We start from the raw sequence: 6,456 nt of genomic DNA, 5'->3' as shown, positions 1-6,456 counted from the left end.
CTACCGTCTCCGGTCTCCAAGTAATACCAAACCCTAAGTTTTTGCCAATGGAGTTTGAAGGAGAAGAATGAATAGCTGCACCAGGACAGCTTCAACTGGGGTAAATGGACTCGAGAATTGGATAGAGCATTTACGGATAAAGAACTTCGCAGAAAATAAGTAAAGGTTCTACCGGGTAGAACGTGCCTTGGCTATAGTGAGCAGAAAGCGCGTAGGACGCAAGAGTCTCATAGCTAGGGTTCATGACATTTGAAGGTGAGATGGCTATATTTGTTAAGGGATGGCTTGATAGGGAAACTAAACACAAAAGGTCTGGTCACGCGGTTCTGGGTTTTTTAGGCAGTTATAAAGAGGGCTTTGGACCTCTGGTTTCATGGACGACCCACTCAGGAAAGTTTTTACTGCACCGCATACCCTCAGAGGTCATTTGGTGTCGGTTATGAAATTTTTTTTTCTTGGGAACAGTGTCAGTTATGAAATTTTAAAGGTGCAAATAGCATCACTGACTCATTTACCAAAAAAAAAAAAGAGCATCACTGGCTCTGAAGGAGTTTTTTCTCTATTTTAGGGTTTTCTTGGTATTATATTTTTTTATTTTTAAAACAAATTCAGATACTTTCCCAAGGTATCACATAATTACAAAAACACTCATCAATTTTGACAAATTACGCATAACCTCATTGATTATGAAATTTAAAGATAGAAAGAGGATCGCTGACTGTTGAAGGAGTTTTTTTCTCTATTTTAGGGTCTTTTTGGTATTATCTTTTCTTTTTCTTTTTTTTTAATTTTCACGTACCTCCCATGAGGTATCATGTAAATATAAAAACATCCGTCAGTTTTGGAAGATGATGCATGCCCCCTATTTTTGTAAAAGGTTAACAAATGCAACCATCTCGATAACTTTGTATTAACAGTGTTATAATTAAAAGAGAAATTGACCAAATTGCTCTCATCTTCCCCAAATCGTTTAAGGTTTGGAAAAAAAAAATCAAAAGGATCTTACCAATAAACCCACCAAAATCCACTCCAATTGATTCAAATTTAGGACATTTGAACGTCTTTGCTAGTACTTTATCAAGGAAGCAATGGCAAGGCAATTGCTGGTTAGATCTTTCAAGGTGGCATCTTGGCAGGATATGAGTTGTTGCACCTCTCGGTTACCGGAGATCTCATCAACACAATCACCTACATCCATCAAAGTGGCGCTAAGCATGCAATTGATGGTGCCAATGTCATGAACCTTCATGTCATCTTTTGCATCCTGAAGGTTTGCTAAAGCATCGCTGAAACTGTCCTTGCAATCCTTAGCAACGAAAATCGTGTCGATGTTGGCCTTTGGGTCCTGGGACTTCTTTTGAGCCATTGTTGAAACAACAATGGCATTGTCTTTGCAGGCCTTGATTTCATCATCCAATATGGTGACCAGATCAGTCTTTCCATGGAGGTAAGGCTTGAGGGAGGAGAGACAGATTTGGGTAGTCAATGGCTTGGCAGGTTTTATTGACTCATGGATCAACTGCGCAATTTGTGCTTGGATTCGTCACTGGTTGGGTTTGAGGGGTGGCCTACTGGGGCTTTCTAGGCTCTGGAAATGATCTCAGTGGCTAGCTTAAATCTTTGGAGATGCCAAACCTTAACCCTAAGAACCAACAAAGCCGTTTGGGAAGACAAATACCTTGAGGTGAGCTATTTGGGATTGTTTTTAGAATCAGCAAGGAGGAAGAAAAAGAAGAACAAGCAGACAACAAACTTTGCGGAGCAAAGACTACTTCCTCAGCCATGATCAAATCAATGAAAAAACTCAAATAAATTAGGAAGTCTGTCGATACCCTAGATAGGTGTTAGTACGATGAGCAGTGACTTTCAAGAAATTTTCAAAGGAGGAGAACAACTAGAGGCACAGGGCTTTGTTCCTTGCCACCCAAGCTAATTAAGCTACGCAGAGTGGTAGAAGACTCCTAAGACGGAGGAGAGGGACTGGAATTTTCTCTCTGAAATCGAATTTGATTCAGGGATCTAGCTCAGATCTAGGTTCTAAAGGGTTTCAACTTTCAATCTAATCGAATTCCAACTTGATTAAAGTCGTGGGCGGTGGGAACACATCTCCTCTGGTGGTCGCTATGTTACGATTTGGGGAAGATTAGTTGCACGTATTGCAGAGGAGATGTGTTTCCTTTTTTTTCCTTTTTCAAATCCTATACGATTTGTGGAAGATGAGGGTAATTTGGTCAATTTCCCTTTTAATTCTAATGTTGTTAGTCACAGGTTTACGAGATGTGTGCATTTGTTAACTTTCTAAACAAGTAGGGGGTATGCATAATTTGTCAAAACTAATGGGTTTTTTTGTAATTATATGATACCTCAAAGAGGTATGTGATATTTTCACTCTTTTTTTTTATACAATAATGTTTTTGCAAGTGTTTGGTATCATTTGTAGATCCTATTTTTTTATTATTTTTTAGTTAGTATAATAGAAAAAACCATAATAAGGTCAAGACCTATTTTTTTATTATGACCAAAAATCATTTTGATCATTTATGCACAAACGTTAATGAGCATGTGCTTATAAAATCCCAAAGTCAAAGATAGAGGAGTCATTTGCTCCTTACATTAGAAAGGCAAGTCCTATTATATTAAATGTCCTAACAGATTTTCTGGAAAATGGAATAGAGAGGTCCATGGACACCTGCAAAACTTTTAAAAATGTTCTCTTTCTGCAATACCATATACTGAAATCCTTAGAACCTTCCCTTGAAAAAATGTAGCTCAGCTCCTTGAAACTGGTAATACTATTCATTAGTTGCTTGAGGTTGAAGAAGTCATTTGTATGTACATGTCTTAGCATTTCCACATTCAAGAGGGTGATAAGAATACCAAGTACTATCACTCCAAAGCCAATCTCAATCTCTTAAGGAATTCTATTACGTGTCTTATGGACCAAATTGGGAATTTGGTCTATGATACACCTCTAATGACAGAGGTGTCTACATCTCATTGGACCTTTTAAAGCTTCATGCCTTTAAAAAAAAGAGTGTCCCAGTGCACGTAGCTCTCACTACTGCAGGGCATATGTACGTACGCAGCCTTACCCCCTACTTCAATCTATCGCCTCACCACTCTTATATCCTACTCTCTTAAGTATCTTACAAAAAGTACCACAATTAGCTTTGTGGAGGTGGTGGCAAGACTATTAGGAGAAGAAGAAGGTGGTGTTTTATTTTTAACAAGAAATTGTTGTTTTGCCTATGTGTTGTGTCAAGAAACCGTTAAGGGGTTCCTTCTGCTAGGCAGTCTGCACAGAAGAGCAAAGTAAGCACAAGAGAGCCAGTTTGCTCCGGTGGGGGACTCTTCGATGCTTGAGTCAGGCCTCTCTAGCAATAGTTGAAAGTGATAATAATAATAAAGATGTCCATGTGAAGGGTTGTACCTGAGTATAAATAGTGTGGACCATAGATAGAGGCGGTTGTGGAGAGTCCCGTATAGTGAGTTTTCTATTCCCAGTAGGAGAATCAATCGTGGAGTCCTTTTGGGTAAGTGATCCCTGATTGATAGGAACCGTGGGCGCTACTCTTATAGTTTCCTTGTAGAAGTGAGTAGTTCAATAAGTTCACTTCCATGTGGTGTATTGCGTCATCACTATGAACGTTGTCACAAGCCAGTTATCCTTGTGGTAACTTTTCTGACACATCTAGCTTCAAATTCTGAAGGTTTAAAGGATCGATAGGCCATACTTTCACAATTCGTACTTGTACTGGAAATCAGAATCAAACGAGCTTTTACCCTTTTATTCCACACAAGATTTATGTTCTTGTTGAACTCGTCTTAGGACACCTGCGTTATCTTTTAACAGATGTGCCGCCCTAGCCAAACTCCCCAATTGACAATGTCCTCCACCCAGATTGGCCCATCGAGACAGGCCATGGGTCCAAAAGGAGGGGCGTGGCTCCTCCTCTAACTCACGGAGTAAGTAAAATAACGTTAAAAGTAGTGGTATTTCACTTTCGCCTTACTATGATCGAGCTCCTTACTGGAGCGGGTATGGTCATGACCCGATGGGGTATTGGTCGTTTGAGGCCATTACTGATCAATGACATGGCATGATGCCATTGGGTGGCTAGATTTAGGTATAACACTATGAAATTAACCATCTGCTCATTAAAGAGCAAGAGTGAATGCAATTTCAATTCCGAAATTGAAAGAGCTTATTACCTATTTCAGGATTTTAGTATAATTTGATTTCTATTGCACTGAAATAAGATGCAAAAATCAAACCAAACAACTTCCAAACTATAAAATCATACCACAACAGGCCTAGGAACAACTTAAACTTTGAGAGAGAGATGATAGTAGGTACAAATTAATTTCAACAAAAAAAATTAATATTTTCTATAAGATATTTAAGAGAGTAGGAAATTAAGTTGGAACATTGTGGTCGGACAACCTCGTCAACTAGTGTGTCACATAAGATGATTTACCAAATCCAACCACAATGACAATTTGAATTCCCCTTGATCTCTCTCTCTCTCCCTAACTCTCTTTCTGGAGACAATTTCTAGTGCGATTGGTTGGTGGCATGGTGCCTTGCCAGAAGAATGTAGTCTCCTAGGAGGTCAAGGGTTCAACTTTCCTATCTTCATCTTGTGCCTATGGGCATCCATTCTCCCCCCCCCCCCCCCCCGCATTCTCTAGTAGCTGTAGAGTTAAAGTCCCATGGGGCATGCTAGGTAGAAAACAAATCTATCTCCCTTGGGATGTTTTCGTTTTCTTACCGGATTTGCAATATGGTTTAGCCTAAGATTGAATTGAATTGACCAATATGAACTCAATAAATAGAACTGGATAAGGAATTAAGGGTTTTAAATGGAAAATTATCCTCTCCAAATCCTTAAAGCTCAACAGTGCAGCAGTGCTAGGTGGAGATGCTAACACGTGGCAGCTGAGACACATGGCAGTGCTTGGATGTCCAAGCTGCCATATGTCGGCATCTCCACCTAGCACTGCTGCACTTCCAAGCTTAAGGAATTGGAGAGGATAATAATCCGTTTTAAATGGTTTAATTTCAATGTAAATGTTTTAAATGGTTTTGGTTTCAACGGGTTTCAATTTTAAATGGCTTTAGATGGTCATCGACGATTTTAAATTTATATATATTTTTTAATTCTTTATTCAAATGGCTTCTTTCTCTTTTAAAATTTTATTGAAATAGATGTAAACTTAATATGGAATTGAATTGGTTATTGTTAGACTTTACCCAAAAAAAAAGAAAAAAGAAATGGTTATTTTTATATGTTATCTTATAATTGTAAGGTTATAGGTGTTTATATGTTTTATTTTTTATTCAAATAAATATAAAAATTAACAATGAATTAAATTGGTTATTGATATATGTTTTCTTATAATAACTGTAAGGTTATAATTATTTATATGTTTTATTCTTTTAGAAAAATGCCTTATGGCTTCAATGAGGAGTGAGGCGGAAGGAACAAATGATCTTGAAACAAGCTTCGTTATTCAACAAAGCATCAATACAAAAGGTTTGGATGCTTTTTAACTTTTTAGTGGGATTATATGCATATATTATTCGATTTTAAATGGTTTACCATTGGTTCAAACATTTCGGTTTAGTTTAAACCATTTAATTAAATGGTCTAAATTTTGATATCATACTGAACCATTTATTAAACGGTTTTGATTTAAATGATTTGGTTTGATTCCAATAAACGGTTTCGGTTTGATTTTGATGTCAGAATTGAATCCAAAACCATATGATATGATGAGTGAAGTCCAAAAAATCAAAGCTACTATTGGTAGGTTTCAACGGTAAAGGTTGCTCCATTGCCACCAAGTGGTCATGGGTTCGAGTCTGAAAACAACATCTTTGTGAAAGCGAGGGTAAAACCATACATTATGAGTTATGACCCACCCTCCTCACCTCTTGCATTGGGTACACCTTTTAAAGAATCCTCTCGCTGTATTCTTTTGGATCATTCTCCTCTCAGGTTCCCTGCCCGGTCAGGTGCGCAGGTTCCTCTCATAGGAGGGGCGGAAATGTCGACCTCACCCCCTGCCCAAACATACTGCCTGGGTGGGGTGAGGTCGTCATTTATGCCCTCCTTTGAGAGGAACCTGCGCACGTGACCCGGCAGGGAACCTGAGAGGATTATTGGTCTATTCTTTTCTTTTATTTTCTTGCGTACCAAACAAAAGCATTTTATTAAGAGTAAATTGCTCCCCCCTCCCCTCGATTATGCTCAAATGACAAACCCCTCCCCTGCATTAACAAGATTCTATCAACCGTACCCATCCAGTTAAAAATGATTGTTAAGTGTTAGAAAAAGACTATATTACCCCTCCTTCTTCTTCTTCCTCCTCCTGCAACTCCACCCCCACCCTCACATTGCTGCCGACGCAATCCATCTCACCGCCCAAGATTACCCTCCTCTGTTCTATAAC

Source organism: Telopea speciosissima, chromosome 9 (genome assembly GCF_018873765.1).
Source record: "Telopea speciosissima isolate NSW1024214 ecotype Mountain lineage chromosome 9, Tspe_v1, whole genome shotgun sequence".
Classification (NCBI taxonomy): domain Eukaryota; kingdom Viridiplantae; phylum Streptophyta; class Magnoliopsida; order Proteales; family Proteaceae; genus Telopea; species Telopea speciosissima.
Note: the sequence above shows the minus strand (reverse complement) of the source record.